The 17,244-nt window shown below is 46.6% G+C and overlaps 1 protein-coding gene across 19 annotated transcripts in view; it reads right to left on the reverse strand.

Moving 5' to 3' along the window:
• The window catches only part of NFASC (neurofascin), a 181,711-nt gene that overhangs the window by 122,070 nt on the left and 42,397 nt on the right, over positions 1-17,244 (reverse strand). The window contains exon 1 of one of the 19 annotated variants that reach the window (XM_077886737.1): positions 16,537-16,555. The exons of the other annotated variants lie outside the window; for them this stretch is intronic. The gene's annotated coding sequence lies outside the window, so the exon portion shown is untranslated. Of the gene's footprint in view, positions 1-16,536; positions 16,556-17,244 lie in introns of those variants that run through there. 19 annotated transcript variants of the gene reach the window in all.

The raw sequence follows: 17,244 nt of genomic DNA on the forward strand, positions 1-17,244 counted from the left end.
TCTTCTAATCCTGGACCCTACTGTAGTGACCAGCTGTGAGAGCTACCCACTTCATGTGGGCATTACCAGCAGTGGCTAGATGAGTTCCTATTTCCTGTACCTCTTGCTTCCACTCCTTGGGCTTCCTATAGGCACTGGGGCTTGAGAAAATGCAAGGCAACTGAGGGAGGCCAGCCACATGCCACCCAGAGAGGCAGGGGAATAGATGCCCAGTGGGATGAGCTCTTCACCATTGGTAAAGGGTACCCTTCCCTCTCCTGATTGACTGTCCTAAGGAGCAATCAGTGTTATAATTCTGAAAGTCTGAGCCACTGGTTGGGCTTGATACCGAGAGATGACCAGAGCAGTAAAGTATTCTCACATCCTCACCCTCTTTCCCTATATCTCTCACCTTTTCCTTCACTTTTGTTCTCTGAGATTGTGCTCCCTAAGCTGTAGCACAAAAGCCCTTACCTTAGGCTCTGTGTTCTAGGGGCTCCAGGCCCAGATGCTAAGTTATTAAGGATCCTGTCTGGGAGGAGATCTTTACATTCTACCCTCAAATATGACTCAAGGCACTTTATGTCCAACTGCCTCAATGGAGACCTGAATTTCTTTGGCTCTCAGCTGAGGTAATACCTTCTCTGCCCATCCCACTATCGTTGCTCAAGAAAGCCTTGCCCTCTACCATGGTACCAGCCCACTGGGCAACCACCAGGAAATGCATCCACTGTCACTCCCCCTAAAATCACTTCTTGGAAAAGGGTCCCCACTTTTGAAAGATACAGACACCATTTCTCTCAAGTACTTTTTACTTAAGATACTTGAAACACTTCACTTCTCCCCCACTCCTGGTATTACTTCATGCCTTGTTTAGGAGCAAGAGCTTAAGTTTCACATGCTCTTTATTTGTTATAGACCACGACGGGTTGTTGGCCCAAGGCCTGCCCTGTATTGCTGCCTACATTTTCCTGCCGTGAGCAGCTTGGTTTCCTCCAGCATACTGGAGGCTCTGAGATGGCACATGCTGGGTCTGGCTGCTGGGCTGCTCCTAGCACAAGTACCTGAACACTCAGCAAACGCTACCTGAAAGAATGGATATTAGAAGAGATGGATGATACCAAGGAAGCATCATACGGCCTTCATCTCAGGGGATTTAAGGCCCTGAATAACTCTTCCCAGAGGTCTAATACCTGGCAAGTCAGCCACATCTGCTGGTGTGCTCTGCCTCACCTTAAGCAGATGTAGGGAGACAGCTCTCAGAGACTGGGGAGGCCCATAAAGACTGCTGGTCTCATTTGAAGACTCTGTTACGGCCTCAAGCAAATAAACAACCTCTCATTTTTACACATAGAGCAGCAGGAAAGGGGAGTCAGCTCCCAGAGGGGAACTGCCCTTTTAAAGTAGCAAGCAGCAAGATGCTGAGATTAGGTGGGGTCTGGTCCATTAGCAGCAAGCATTGATGTTAATGGATTCTACAAATTTGTCCTCTGAAGACCTGATGACGGCTCCTAGCAGCCGGACAGATATCACCAACTACCACTCAGGACATTCACGTTTCCTGATTGTTCCTGGGGTCTGGGAACTCTTAGAAGCCTCCATTCCAACTAGAGGGAAGGACACAAGGATAAAACACACTTGGGGGTTAGGGGGAGGAGTCTGGACTACCTCCTTCCAAGAAGATGGCCTGAAGGAAGGGAAACAAGAAGTCCTGTATCTGACAAGCCATTTACCAATGTGTAGAGACATGTCAGTAAAAGTGAACTGTCAGCCAGAGCACTCTCTATACAGAAAGGCAGTATCATCTGCTGATACAAAATCAATAAAAAGGATGCTATTCTTAGCCAACAAGGATTCCGTGGATTAACTAGCACATCTGCTTCACTTTTTCCCTCTGTTAATTTGGTTAATGGGCATGAGGACTAGACCAAAAGAGTAATTTATGATGACATCAATAATAGGCATCTTGTTGCTTTTCAAAAAATTTTAGGTGACCTAGCCACTCTGTTAAGTGAAGGGTGGGAAGGGTGAAAAAGTGATATTGACTCATTTTAAGGAATTCCACACTTGCTTGCTATTGCTTCATTGGTTGAATAATTTTGCAAATCAGCCAGAAAGAGAATGCTAGGTAGTCTCGATTTTCCTTAAACTTAAAAGTACAGTCATTTTGGTTTTGAAGTTTCACAATATTCTCTTGAATCCGCTGAAAAGATATTTGGGACTTTGCAGTCTTGGGCTGGAATCAAGTTGACAAGTCTAGAGCCTGTTCTTCCTTCTTCTTCACTCCACAGTGCTCTGTTAATTCCAGAAGTCACTGCTCTAGATGCCCCCACATGAGGGTGATCCCAAGGAAGACTCTGCTTCATCCCTCAGGCTGGCGCCCATTCAGAAGCAGAAGACACCAGACTTACCAACTGCCCTCTCTATTCCCAGGGCACCACAAGGCTTCCTGGAGGTGGTGCGGCTCCAGAGACTGCTGGGTGGTGGCAAAAGCCAAGCCAAGTAGTTGGCTATTTCTTGCAAAATGCCCAGTCCGAGAACCCTGCCTGACAGCATTCTAGGCTGTTTTTTTGTCCCATTCATTCATTAATGCTGTAAGTATTTCTTACTCTCCCCTATATTTGAGGTCCTCCCACCCAGCCCCTGGCATGCTGCCTTCCTGGAAGGACAGTCATATTCCACCCAGAGAATGGAAGGTGCAGTGTGATGGGATTCATCCCATTCATTCCAGACTTCATTCTGCAATGCAGTGGGAGCATTCTGGGACTAGTGAGATTTGATGGACAGGAATGGAAACACATAAATGCCCAAAGACAAATATGAGTGGAGACTGGTGACAGCACAGTCAAAGCAGAGTCAAGGAGGAGAAGAGAGAAAACCTGGAAGACTATCTATATAGCTGCTGGTAGTAAACTGGGAAGAACAGGGTCACTCTATCACAAGGCCTAAGGGCAACCGAATCACCTCCCAAAATGGGCAACCAGAGGGGTAAGAGCCAGGGACTCTTCAGACTCTGTTATCCACAAATTTGTTTCTGGCAGATTCTTAAGCTTCTGGAATCAAAAGCAAAGCAGTTTCCCCAGAAAATTAAACCCAGGGGCTCCTGGGTGGTTCAGTCAGTTAAGTGTCTCATTCTGAGTTTCAGCTCAGGTCATGATCTTGGGTTGTGAGATCAAGTGGCATGCTCCGTGAGATTCTCTCTCCCTCTTCCTTTGCCCCTCCCTGTGCTCAAGAGCTCTCTCTCTCTAATAAATAAATAAACCTTAAAGAAAAGGGGGGTGGGCACCTAGGTGGCTCAGTCAGTTAAGTGTCTGCTTTTGGCTCAGGTCATGATCTCTGGGTCCTGGGATCAAGCCCCGCATTATGCTTTTTTTGCTCAGTGGGGAGTCTGCTTCCCCTTTTCCCTCTGTGCGCTTACTCTTCTCTCTGTCTCTCTGCCTCAGTCTCTGTTTCTCTCTCTCTTTTGCACTTGCTCTCTCTCAAGTAAATAAATAAAATATTTTAAAAAGAAAGAAAGAAAATTAAACACAGAATTGCTATTTGACCCAGCAATTCCACTTCTGGGCATATACCCAAAAGAACTGAAGGTAGGGACTCAAATAGATATTTACACACTCATGTTCACAGCAGTATTATTCACAATAACCAAAATGTGGAGATTGCCCAAGTGCCCATCAACAGATGAATGGATAAGCAAAGTGTAGTATATTCCTACAACAGAATATTATTGTTTAAAAAAGGAAAGAGATTCTGATCCGTGGTGCAACGTGGATGAAACTGGAAGGCCTTATCATGCTCAGTGAAATAAGTTAGTTATCAAAGGACCAGTACTGCCTGAGTCCACTTAGATGAGGTGTCTGGAGTGGTTACTTCCAGAGATAGGAAGTAGCATGGGGGTCACGGGGGTTTGGGGGCGGTGGCTACCAGCACAGAGCTTCAGCTGGGGAAGATGAGAGAGTTCTGGAGATGGATGGTCTTGATGGCTGCACCACAGTGTCAATGTGCTTCATGCTACAGAATTAACCGCACGCTGAAAAATGGCGAGAAAGGTAAATTTTAGGTCACAGATATGTTATCATGATAAAAAGAGCAAATTAAAAAGAGCTTTTTCTCTAGTGAGATGAAAATCATGGTTTGGTCATACTAAAGGGGATAACAGGCCAGATTATTTGAAATTAAGAAGGTTTTGCAAAATCCCCCAAACCGGTGGTCCTGTTAACTAGTCTCTAACCAAGAAGCATGAGTTTGGGGCATATAGGATGCCTGGATTCTCCTGCCAGTGTTGTCACTAAACTAGTTATAGACCATTTAGCAAGGGAGGCACTTCCCCCTGTACCTCAGTTTACCAGTCTGTACAATAAGGGGGTTGGCTTTAATCACCAAAACCCCTTCCAGTTAGGCCAACGGTTCTCAAAATATGGTCCTGGGGCAGCAGCATAACCTAGGAATATATTAAAAATGCAAATTACAAAGCCTTCCTAGACTTCCTAAATCAGAAAGTATGCATGAGCCCAGAAGTCTGGGTTTCAACAAGCTGAGATAGGGCTGAGAACCACTGAGACAGGACTTTTTATGTTTTTATAACTAATAACAATCAGGGCAAGCCACACTGTCAAGAAAATAAAAAGCACAAACACCCAAACATAAAACAAATGCATTAGGAAATGAACAGGAATGAAGAGGACAGTCACTTTTTTAAAACATGAGGCGGAAACATAAAGCAGCAAATTCATTTTCTTAAAATCAGAACTAATGTATCCAAATGAGTGCTGTCCTTAAAATTGCAAGAGTCTACCACCTGTGTTCTCAGGCTGCATTTCTTGCTCAAAACGTTCTTAAAATTTTACTTGGAACTGACTTCTGAGTCGGTCGGTTTAAAGCAGAACAAGGGATCCCTGGGTGGCGCAGCGGTTTGGCGCCTGCCCTTGGCCCGGGGCGCGATCCTGGAGACCCGGGATCGAGTCCCACATCGGGCTCCCGGTGCATGGAGCCTGCTTCTCCCTCTGCCTGCGTCTCTGCCTCTCTCTCTCTCCTCTCTGTGCACTCTCATAAATAAATAAAAAATCTTTAAAAAAAAAAAATAAATAAAGCAGAACAAAATCAGCCTCATTTGTTTGGAACTAAAAGCATCTTCATTCAGTTTGATCGTATCCTTATTGTCATGACACATATATACGACATGACTTACTGCCCCCATTAGGAAATCAACTTCTCTCTAAAAGGAAGAAGACTGTTTGTCACTGAGAATATTGAAAGAATGTGCCCAAGCTCAAAGGCAAATTCCAAAGCAGAACTCAAATGTGTTTCGGATAACGGCAGAACTGTATATTCGACATCCTGGAGTGCCCATCTGGAAAAGGGGCGACACATTATCCAAGCCCAGACCCGAGAGCTGCAGGTGGAGCAAGAGACCACCAGGTCAGAACTGGTCCAACAGAGGGAGAGGAACCAGCATGGCCATTTCACAGGTGAAGCAACTAAGGCCAGAGGGGCCCAAAGATTTATTTGTCTCAGGCTGTCAAACAAACAGGTGGACTCACAAATGAGCTTTCCTAAAGAATCCTGAGTAGGCTTGCTGCCTTTCAACCTGGGAGTGGGGGCTGGACAAGAATGGAAGGCCCCACCCACCAGGCTGTGATGTCAAATCAGAAGAGGAGGCTCCAGGCCAGCCGCTTTCTTCATAGAACAAAAGACTCTTTTTGAATTTACTGAATATTTTGGCACCAGCCCTGGTCAGTTCTTTCTCCTTCGGTGGGTTGAAAAATTTTCTAGCTTCCCACAGAGTCCAGTGAGAGCAAAGAAGGTGGAAGATTCTTCCTTCATCGGGCCATGCAGACACTCTGGTCTTTGAGAAGGAGGCTCCTGGTGGTCTCTGCCCCCAGGAGGACAAGGCAAATGTGGAGATGGAGGGTTTTATTCCCTGCGCTACTGGCCACCGGGCTAAGGACTTCCTCCTTGAACCTCACAGTGTTATTCTCAAGTGTTCACTTAGGGAGAGGAAGGTGGGGAGAGATAATAAAAGTAGAATATTATTTTGAATATATATCAAGCTTTTTCTTAGTCCCATGCTCAAGTCGCCTTCTTCCCTTATGGATTCCTTCCCAATACCATATTAGTTGAAATCCCCCCATTTTATCTTTTTGAGTATGTTTTCTCCTTTATATGTCATTCTCTGTCCTCAGACCAATGCCCAATGGCTGGTACAGAAATTCCCTTTATCTTCTATAACATCCAGCACAGTGTTGAGCAGGCACAGTGTAGGCACTGAGCTGTCACATGGTGATGATGACAACGCTATGTTATCACGTATGTCTACTAGGGGCGGGGCATTCGGATGAGTGCTCTACTGATACATGTATTATCTCAGAGAGTCCTCATCACAGTGCTGTGTGCAAGGTGGTTTTAACTCTACTTTTTAGGGATTCCTGGGTGGCTCAACAGTTTAATGCCTGCCTTCGGCCCAGAGTGTGATCCTGAAGTCCTGGGATCAAGTCCCACATCAGGCTCCCTGCATGGAGCCTGCTTCTCCCTCTGCCTGTGTCTCTGCCTCTCTCTCTCTCTCTCTCACTGTGTTTGTGTGTGTGTGTCTCATGAATAAATAAATAAAATCTTTAAAAAAAATAACTCTACTTTTTAGATGAGGAAATCGAGACTCAGAAAGGTTAAGTAGCTGCTCAAGGTCAGGGAGAGGGGTTTGGGTGCAAATCTCAGTCTCCCAGGCTCCAAAACCAGAGCCCTTAATACTCAGACTCACTCCCAAGCTCAAGATCCCAAATGGAGGTGTTAGAACAGGCCTTCAGTTTATCCTCTAGGTCAGGCCCCATTCCCTGCCCCAGCCCCTTCTGCTGGCCTCTGGATGATCCCACCCTCCAGGGCGGGGAGGGGGCAGGAGGAAGGGACCTCAAAACCCCGAGGTGATTTCTGGAACCACCACCACAGAAGCATTAGGGCAGGTGGAAAGGAAGCCAGCCGACAGAGAAGGGTAGGGCCCCGCCAGGCATGGGGCCCTCCCTTCCATTTCAGGGCTACTCACTACACACACTTCATCCCCAGGGCTGAAAGTCCCCCAGGCACAGCGCTTAAGTGTGTGCCTCCTGCCACCCCCAGCAGGGTGAGGAAGCCACATCACAGCCATGGGTCCAAGGACAACTGCCAAACCAGCAGAGAGCGGCATACTTTTAATCTCCCAAAGCAGACCTTAATACTGCTGAGAGAAGTGCAGGAACTGAGGTGCACAGCATTGTGGCACCTATCTCACTGCTCACTTGGGCCCCCATTCCAAACAGGAGGTGGCAGAAAGAGCAATGAGCTGGTCTGGGTCCCAGCTCCGCAGTAACTCTGGGCACCTCCTCCCTATAACAGAGAGGTCACTGTGTGGTTTGTAAAGGGCCTCCCAGTGGCCCGGGTCTACAGCTCAGTGACCAGAGGCCAACTTGCCAATCGCATGCTGCTGGCACCTGCCAGGCTGCAGACAGTGGAGAGCTGATTCAGGAGATAGAGCTTTGTCCTGGCCCACTTCCTGGAAACTTGACCCTGCTACCCCCTCAACCATAGGCAGGCTCTGACAGTCTTCCAAGGAAAACGCTGACCTCTGGCCTGGTTGATTCCCAGTTAGACAAAGGACTGCAAGCTGGTGAGCTGGGGACCATCCTCCGAGGGCTGGGTCATCTTCCACCTGCCAGCTGACTCCTGCACACATTCCACGCCCCAGCTGCACAGGCCATGGCAGGTGGGCCGGTGCCCCCCCTGGGGGGGCCGTCATGCCAACAAGACCACAGTGAGACATAAGTGATGGGGAGTGGGCCAGAGAGCAGAGTTTATGGGTCACCGCTCCAAAGCAGTCCCAGCCCTGCACAGCTGTCACTCAAATGCAGGTTTCCAGAGCAGGGAATGCTCTCAACTTAACTGCTTCACCTTGCTGTATCTAAGTTCAGACTCCACTTTAGCCAAGTAGGTATGCTGGGACCTGATGGCCCATGGGGGCTTGCTCCATATGGCCCCTTACATTACAAACCAGACCTTGATAGCAAGTCATCCAATGGCTTTCTGTCTTGTCAAAAGACCTTCCCCTTTCTTTCTACTTGCTGTTCAAGATCTGCTCTCCAGAAAGTTCTGAGGCTACCTCCAACGCACCCTACCTCAAAAGTTTTATGTACCAGATTTCCAATAACTACATATGGGTCCTCCAAACTTGACTAATACACAGACCCATCTTCCAAAGGTAACACAAATCCCCAAACTGCCATGATCATATCTAAGAATCTCCCCAAGTCTGTATACCCTTGTGTGACAGATACCGTCTTAGGAAACCAAAACCTAATTTTAAGAAAAATGTCCTTCAGTCACAAATTAGAATTGCAAGTGAGAAGTTTTATCTTTACAACTGGTGGACTAATATTGAAGCATTGTGAACCATGAGCTACGCAGTTTGTCACTCACTCATCCAATATTTATTGAGCACCTCCCAGGTGCCAGGTGATCCTCTTAGCAATGGGACTCGGTGGTAAGCAAGGCATTGTCCCAGCACTGGAGGAGCTGACTGTCCAATGGGGAGGCAGATGATCAAACAATAGACTAGTAAATAGTACAAGTGCCATGGAGAAAAATAAAGCAGGCAGAGTGGCTAAGAGAGAGGTTTGGGAAGCCAGGAAGGGCTGCTTGCCACAGGGTGGTCAGGAAATGATACCAAAACAGAGGTCTGAATAAATATGGTGAAATAGTGAGGGAGCTGGGAGGTGATGGAGAAAACAGCCCCAAGCCAAGGGAACAGCAAGGAAGGGCCCACTGTACCATCTGAAGAACCCAAATGGAAGAGCCCAGGCCCTGGCATGGCAGGAGTGGAGGGAGCTTGGGGAAAGAGTAGCAATGCTGAGCCTAGAGGTACACCACGGATGTGTCTGACTTCATGGGAAGTGTGAAGTGATGGGCTTTTTCTATCCTGTCTCTGTCCATCACCCCGGGTCCTTGATGTACCTCTGGCTGTCTGCATCAGACTGGGCGCTCATGGATGGCAGGGGCTGTGTCTCTCCCCTCACACCAGGGGTGCCCTGGTGGCACAAACTATGTTCCCCCTACCTTTTAACACCCTTCCTGCAGCTTCCAGGATGGAGCCCCACTCACAGTAAAGCTTCACTGGGTAGCGCCTCCAATCCAGAAATGCACTCCTGGGTCTGGGGAGCAATTAGCACTGCCGGCCTCCAAAATTAGGAGAAAAGAGGAGAGAACTATGCATCCAACACTGATGGGACAGGTCCTCCATGTGTCACCTAAAGCCCAGTGACTCTGCACTGGTGGTGTGCCCCATCTCACATACACAGGCACCCCAGGGTGGGCCACCTGGGGTCCTCCAGGCCCAGGCACCACTTAGGCCAGGCTGGTCTTCTGTCCCTCACAGTGTGGCTCCACAGTGAGGAAAGTACAGACACCAGCCTTCACATCACTGCAACAAATAGCTTCATGCCTTCAACTCCCTGCTGTCTCAGGGGAGCCCCAGTTGCCCGTATCCATAGCAACCGTCATCTCTGAGTTGTAGTCCCAGGAGAGCAGGCAGCCTGCCCGGACTCTGGCTTGTTCTGAAAGGCCACATGCATTTTGTCTAGCCAGTTTGGGACGCCCTCCGTTTCTGAAAGAGGTGTCCTCATCCACTTTCATGTTTCCTCTCTCTGTCAGCAAGGTCCAAATGGAGGCAATGCATTGATTTGAAGGCAGGATTTTCTCTAGGGTTCTATATGAAGCTAATCCTGTATGCAACCCTGCTTTTAAATTATCTGGGAGCCCAGAATGGGAAACAACAAGAGAATGACATAGTTGGAAAGAACCTTGAGCTGTTTCTTCTTCCTGCTTCTGATCCAGATGGCACCCCACACCTCATCTCCTGGTAGAAAAACCTCTTTATTTTTTTTTTTAATTAAAAATTTAAAAATTAGAATGATAATATAATAAACTTTCATTTTCTTTCGGTTTCTTAAAGGAGAGTCATGCCGTTGGGACTCTCATTTCAACGTTTCACATCCTTTTGGGGAAAGGGGGAGTGAGCCTTCTAAATTTACCTTAACCCTACAAGTTATGACTTACACACAGCAAGGGATGAGGGGATGCCCACGGTGCGTGGAAAGAGGTTCATGGGTTGTCTTTTAAAGAAATGACTTGCTGCCCCCTGCTAGACACATTAGCCGAGACAATTGTAGAAAATATGTTCAAATGCACAAAGCAGGCTTCCATGCAGAAACTGGGCCCACGGAGCCGGCCTCACCCCAGAAGGACAAGGATGGCACCACCAGCTGTTCCTGCAACTGCCACAGAAACCCCAAACCACCTGATCCTGGAAAGAATCAGCCTGGATCAGAAATTGCTCCTTCCTTGTCCTTAAAACTATCTCTTTTTAGTCTCTCCAGCTTGAAAGACACCAAATCTTCTTTTATTTTTTTATTTTAAAGATTTTATTTATTTATTTGACAGAGAGAGTAAGAGCGAGAGAGCATACACAAGCAGGGGCAGCGGTAGAGGAAGATGGAGAAGCAAGCTCCCCGCTGAGCAGGGAGCCTGGTGCAGGACTCGATCCCAGGACCCTGGGATCATGACCTGAGCCACCCAGCGCCTCCCAAATCTTCTTTTAAATAAAACCCAAACAGTCCATCCCTTCCTGCAGCCTCAGAAAAGTGCTCTTTCTCAAGTTCCAGTCTTTACTCCTCTCCTCCTCCCAAAAGAAGTGCCTTATCTTTTAAATAAAAATCAGTCCCATGGTCCTCAATAAAGTCCCAAGGAAAAAATGTGCCATTTGGCTGCCCTCAATTCTATGAGAAAGCACATCTGCCTGGGTTTTACAGAAGTACATTCCTGCAGCCTGAGAGAAGGTCCCAGTCTCCTGGGCCCTCTCCTGACCCTTGGTCCTCCCCATCTGTCACTCATTCTGCACAGACAGGGCAGCAGGAAGCCCCACTTTCCTTGTTTATAAAATGGACATAATTCTTGCAGATTGTTTGGGGCAGAGTAGGGGTTATAAAGGAGACAACGTACATAAAGTACTCTGGCTGTCTCTGGCACACACAAATGTTAGTTGTTATTTAGCTATTATTTTTGTGGACCACAAGTTTTTGAGAGCAGATACCAATGTGTCATAGTTGGATCTGTCTACTACATTGCTCAGTCCTGGCCCACTGTGGATATTCATAACAAAATAAAAGTGAAAATGTTTGTTAAATAAATCTAGTGGAATAGGCTATAGGCTTTTTTCCCACCAGTCCTTGTTCTACCTCAAGACTGCTTTGGCTTAGTGTTGTTCTCCTAAGGGGACAGTTATCCTCACATAACCTTCTCTCTTGCCACTCAGAAGAATTCCAATAAAATCAAACAGTAGGAAGAAAATGCTCTAAGAAAGGGAAGCCTCTCTGCATACCACCCTGCCAGGTCCTGCCAGGCCTCTCAAAAGATTTGCCCTCCTTCCCCTGCCTCCTGGATGGTGTTCAGTAACCAGCTGAATAATGAACCATCAGAGGGGATTCCAACCGGTGGCAATTAACACTCTTCCAGCTGGGAAGAGATTTAGCTCCACGATTTCCAGATCTGCTTATTCCCCTCCTCTCTTCTAGAAAACACCAACTGCTGCCATATCACTTGGGAGGACCCCATGGATCAAAAAGAAGAACCTGACTGATGAAACAAGACAGACCAACAGTCCATAATTATTGAAGCTGGGTGAGGAGTACGTGGGGATTCATGATACTATTCTCTACTTTTGTATATTCAGAAAAACAAAGCAAAGCCTTAATTAATAATTCCATATTTTACCAAAACTAGGGCAACGAAGCCCAAAGGATTATTCTTTTCAAATCATAGGGGGGGAACTCCAGGCTTGGATTTCCATTGTAAAAGAAAAGGTCCAGAAAATTTCTCTGGCTCATTTGCATCTGAAAGACCAGGGAGGTATTTAGGTAGTGTATAGAATGTTGGCCTCCATGAGCTTAGGCAAGTGACTTAACTTCCCTGAACCTCTCCTCAGCTTCATTACCTTTAAAACTCAGGATGGGTCCCTATCTCACTGGACAGCCCTATAAAAGGATGTGAAGTTAGTAGTACGTGAATATACAGAATAGCACAGGTTCCTGATAGCACATAATAGATAATTGATAAAATTTAGTTTTTCTTTCCTTGATGAACCAAAGATGGTCTGTTATATTCTGATATTAAGAAGCTTAATGGAATCAAACTCCAAAAGTCAGCTGGTGGCCAAGAGTAGCTAAAACACACCAAAAAAGAAGCTTCTAGAGAAAGGAACTCAAAACTCCTAAGTCCCAATACTTATCAAAGACTGAAGTATTGGAAGCATACCACTTGCCACAGGCACCAACTTGGAGAAGACAGGGTGCCAGGCTAGAGGAGCAGGAATGCACATCACTCTGGGCCTTGGACAGCAGTAAATTTAAGCAGGAACTGCTGGTAGGAGGGGCTGCTGAGCATTTAAATACCATAATGGCTCAAACAGATATTTGTATACAAATGTTCATAATAGCAGCATTATTCACAACAGCCAAAAGGCAGAAACAACTCAGATGTCCACTGGCAGATGAATGGATAAACAAAATGTGGTATACCTATACAATCAAATGTTAATTCAGCTTTAAAAAGGAATGGAATTCTGATATTTGCTACAACAGGGATGAATTTGGAAGACATTATGCTAAGTGATATAAGTCACATACAAACACTGCATGATTCTGCTCATATGAAATACCGAGAATAATGGAATTCATAGAGACAGAAAGTAGAATGAAGGTTGCCAGGTGCCAGGGGAAGAGGGAATGGGGAGTTAATGTTTAATGGGTATGGAATTTCAGTTTGGGAAGATAAAAAGTTCTGGAGATGGATGGTGGTAATGGTTGCACCTAATGTAAATGTGTCTGGTACCATGAACAGTATAATTTAAAATGGTTAAAATTTTATGTTGTGTATTGCAAGAGCCAAGGGCAGGCTGCCTCAAGGTGTACCATACTGGCATGCAGTTTATAAAAAGATTATTAAGCTAAAAAAAAATCAAGACCCAAAAGACTCAGGAAAAAACTTTGACCTCTGCCTTCTACACATACCAACTGCCTAAAAAGTTTTAGATAGAGGACCTGCTCCAAAAAGGGAGCTATCACCACAAATAACTACATTATGCTATAAACTAGGGAGAGTAGGACCTAGTAGAGCCTGACTGACCAAAGTCATCTAGGTCCCACCAAAGTCCTCTAGGTCCCACCGTTTCTGAGTGGTCCGACAACATTTGTTTACCAAATGCTGACACTTTTTCATTCTTCTGTGAATTGCATTCCTTTTCTTTGAAGTCACAGATGCTACCCCTTCTCCCTAATTCAGGATGACATATATACCTCATTTTGTCTGAATGTCTTTGGATTGTCATGTCTGTGTAGATTCCCGGTATGTATGAAATTAAGCTCGAATTTTCTCTTGTTACTCTATTTCACGTCAACTTAATTGACTTAATTCTCAATGTAGCTAGAGGAATCTTGAAAGATATAGAAAAATTTCTTCCTCCCCAACAGTATATTTTACCACAATGAAATAATAATATGATGATAAAACAAAAGAAAAAAAATACCATAATGACAGCATCTTGATTTTAGTTTGTATTCCTTTTCCCCAAGAAATGAAAGCACCTTTAAAATATCCTTCAAATTAAAAAAAAAAATCCTTCAAATATGCCCACTTGTGGAGATAGGTCAACAGGATCCCAGAAAGGTTATGCAAATTGCAGGAAATCTTTAGCACTGTGTCCTTCTCTGTCCAGATTGACACCCAGGATCATTGCCACCATGTAAGAATCAGTGCTTACATGTGCTGCCTTTCCATCCTGCCCAAGAAGACGAGAAGCTGCAGACCTGAGCACAAAGAGAAGACTGTGGCACGGTCAGCTCTAGTCACAAGATGGCCAATAAGCCAAGCTCCCTGCTGCTTGTCCTCCAACACATCCCTGCCAGGCAGGATACACACCCCACAGGCTGGACCTAAAGTCTGCTTCCTCTCCTTCCATGCCCCTCAATTCATTCAAAAGAACCCCTGAATTCTAGGATAGGAGCTTTCATACTCACCTCAATGCAAAGAATGGCAGCAGTAGTGGTAACAAAGCCAGCAGCAGGAGAGAAGCCAGCTCAGTTGCCTGTCCACCTCCACATTATGCAGGCTCCGTCACCTGGAACCTCACAGCCATTTCTCATGGTTGAGAGTCATTCCTCACATCTTGCTTTTCCCCAAACCTCCTCTCCCTACCATTTCCCTAGACCTAGTGCCAAAGCAAAGGGAAGGGAGGAATCTTTCTCCTGCCACAGACTCAAGGAATACCATGTCCACACACCAGGTGAGAGTAGGCTGAAGGGCTCGGGAAGAACAGAGGGGGTGCAGAGATGCCGGCAGGGGCCATGCCCGTGCAGGAATCTCAAATAATTTATTCTCCCCTGAAGCTTATCAAACTCTAGCAGTGACACAAAGACCATACTGCACACACATAGATATCTAGAATGTGCAAATCAATCTACAGTGACCAAAAGTTGCTCTGTGCTTGCCTGGGGCCAGGGGCTGGGGGGAGAATGCCTGCAGATAGAATGAGGGCATTTTCAGGGGTGATGAAATATTCTATAACTTGATTGGAGTGGTGATTACATATGTCAAATCTCATCTGACTACACTTTTAAAATGAGTACATTTTATTGAATGTAAATTATACTCCAATACAGTTTATTTTAAAAGTGAAAAGATAAAAACACTATGAGCACTAGAGACTCGTGTGCTTTAGTAGTAATTTAGAAGGCAGATCTTAAAGGCTTAAGAAGGAAGACAATACATTCCAAATGACTGTATATTTACCAGACGATTCTTGGCTGAATCTAAAGGGCCTGCAGAGCCCTCCTCCCTCCACCTCTCCCACAACCTCAGAATTTCAGAGTTAGGCAAACAAAGACTCCATCAGACCTCTCCTCAAGCCGCTGGAAGTTGAGTTCCAAATGCTCTTCAGAACTAGTTAATCACATCCTGTCTTGGTTGGGGATTTGGGGGGGGGGGAATAGGGTGGCTGGTACCTACCATTGGCTCTTGGTGTGTGCTTAGGCCCATTACCATGTCACTCCCATACAAAGAGCCCCCAGCAGGGGAGCTGAGGGGCACTGGAGAGAGAGAAAGCCCTGAGAACAGCTCAAGCCTGGTGATGGGGAGCAGTTACTCCTACGGATTGTACAGGTTTCTGGCTCTAAGGCCTCTGGTCCATCTGCAAACATTTTGCAGAATGTTCCTTCACAGACTGTTTTTAGGGAGAAGCAGCACTTTACTTATTTATTTTTAAAATATCTATTTATTTGGTGGGGGGGAGAGAGAGAGAGAACACAGAAGCAGGGAGAGTGGCAGGGGAGAGGGAAAAGCAGGCTACCCGCTGAGCAGGGAGCCCAATGCAGGGCTCAATCCCAGGACCCTGAGATCATGACCTGAGCTGAAATCAAGAGCGGACTGACTGAGCTGCCCAGGCACTCTGGGAGGAGAAGCATTTTCACTTTCTAATACTGTATTATTCAGGCACTTCCAGATTCCTCATTCTGTTTCTTATTCCCTTTCTTCCAGTTAAATATAGTCTGTTCTCTGACATGTTGAGCAGTATGGCTGACTGCTGGCCCACCCTGGAGGCTGACAGGCAGTGGCCCAAGGTGGAGGTCTCCTCTCTCACCTTCAGAGATTCACCACCAGGGAATGTAGGGTTAGGAGGAAGGAACATGAATAGGACACTTGGATTTGTTCAGAGTCAGAAATCCAGCTTCCAGAGGTGTCTGCAGACCCAAAACAGAACCACTTTCAAATTCTGACTTTCCCACTTAATCACTGTGTGACCTTAGGCAAGTCACTTAACCTGTTTCCCCTTCTACAGATAGAATGGGGACTGTGGTATTTGACTCATCAAGTTATGGAAAGAACTGAATCAAAAGGATAGGGCAGTGACTGGGGACAGCCAGAAGGCATTATGTCACCATTGTCCTCTCAACCCCCTCATTCTGACCCTGCTTAGTCTGGAGCCAAGTGGAAAGTTACCTGTCCTTTTAAAAAATGATCATCAATGTGGGGCTATCACAGGGCCCAGCTTTAAGCTTCCTATACCAGAAGGAGAATATGTGACATTCATACAGAAATGAAAATGTGGATCCTTCGGTACTTCTAAATGTCAACAGATGTTTGCTTTAGGCATGCATAGTGTCCTTGGATCCCTGAGAAGTATAAACTGGACGATGTTCAGCCCAGGGACAAGGCAGGGCTGGTCAAAGGAGAAGGGTGCTGGTAGAGAAAGGGAGGGACCTGGGGCAGAGGCAGTCAGGACAGAAAGCCAGAAAGGTGGGGAGAAGGAAATGGATGCAGGATGGTGGGTTGGAGGTGCAGCAGCTGGAATGTGGAGAGCCTGTCACAGGGCAGAAAGGGGCAGAAGAGAGCCCTGATTCAACTCTAGGCCCTCAAACGGTGGGTAACACTGAGCTATGAGGAAGACTCGCCAGGTCAGACACATGGGATAAACCAGAAGTGGACTCTTACCTCTATAGACCCAAAATAAATGGGGCTGCAGGCAGCTCATGGAGCAGAAGTCCTGGACCTTGAGCATCTGGCCTCACACTGGCTCCTGCAGCTAAAGGGAGCAGCAGCAGGATGCAGCCAGGAGACCTCTGGACTATTTAACCTGAGCCAAGGAGAAAAGCAGAGGATAGAGCTTCTGGCACTTGGTGAGGCCACCTGCCCAACACAGAACTGGGCCCCAGTGGGAGACAGAGTGGGGTGGCGTGGGAGAGAGACTGAAGTGGCTGTGTGGCGGCCCTGGACAGAGGGGTCTTCCTCCTTTCTCCTGGGCTAAGTGACGTTGTGGATTAGTTCATCTATCTTCATGAAGTCCCAAGAGACAGGTGCTGTTAATGTCATACTTGACAGCTGAGGGAACCAGGGGGTCAGCCAGCTAGGGGTAGAACTTGGCCAGAAACCCAGGCAGCCTACACCCATTCCTCACTGCAGCAATCAAGGGAGAAGAGAGAGCATTCTCCCACCCTGCATATTCTACTCTGAGGTTGCCGCCATGGTATAGATCAGGGGACCGAGGGCATGAAATGGGGAGGGTAGCCCTGGGGCTGCCTGGCTAGAGGAGTCAGCATCCTCCCCAAATGGCTCACCAATCCCACCTCAGCATGGACAGCCCCCAGCAGTGGTCCCTAAGCTCACATGAACTACAGATGCTTGCATCATATGGGAGGGGGT

This window comes from Canis aureus, chromosome 38, assembly GCF_053574225.1.
Source record: "Canis aureus isolate CA01 chromosome 38, VMU_Caureus_v.1.0, whole genome shotgun sequence".
Lineage (NCBI taxonomy): Eukaryota > Metazoa > Chordata > Mammalia > Carnivora > Canidae > Canis > Canis aureus.